The sequence below is a fragment of the Haliaeetus leucocephalus genome, unplaced genomic scaffold, assembly GCF_000737465.1.
Source record: "Haliaeetus leucocephalus isolate CR32 unplaced genomic scaffold, Haliaeetus_leucocephalus-4.0 Scaffold273, whole genome shotgun sequence".
NCBI lineage: Eukaryota > Metazoa > Chordata > Aves > Accipitriformes > Accipitridae > Haliaeetus > Haliaeetus leucocephalus.
Window position 1 is genome coordinate 1,356,271 of NW_010972709.1, and position 465 is coordinate 1,356,735.

General features: G+C 78.7%; 1 protein-coding gene across 1 annotated transcript in view; it reads right to left on the minus strand.

Moving 5' to 3' along the window:
- Positions 1-465, minus strand: part of TMEM74B (transmembrane protein 74B) — a 2,800-nt gene that overhangs the window by 482 nt on the left and 1,853 nt on the right. The window lies entirely within an intron of this gene.

Consider the following 465-nt stretch of genomic DNA (forward strand, 5'->3'; position numbering starts at 1 on the left):
CCGCCGCCCGCGGGGACGCCATGGAGCCGCCGCCGGCCTGCGGGGCCAGAGGTGAGCGACGGACCCGCACCGGGATGCTCTTCCCCCACTCCCGGAGCCGCTTCCCCGGACCGGGCTGCCGACCCCCCCACCCGCCCCGACCCCGAGGTCCGCGAACCGGGTTGCTCCTTCGCCCGGAATCCCGCTTACCCGAACCCCGGAGCTGGGTCCCCGCACCGGGCTGTCCCCCCCTTCCCCGGACCCCGGTCGCCGCACCGGGCTGCTCCCTTATCCCCGGACCAGGCACCTGCCTCCCCGAACCGGGCTGACAGCCCCCCCCCGGCCCCCTCGGAGACCCGTGTCCCTGTGCCCCCGCGGGCCTGCCCCTCCCGGACCCCGTTTCCCCGGCCGGGCTCTCCCCTCCGGTACCCCCGGAGCGCACCCAACCTCCGCGGTCCCCGCACCCAGCCCCTCCCCGCTCCCCGC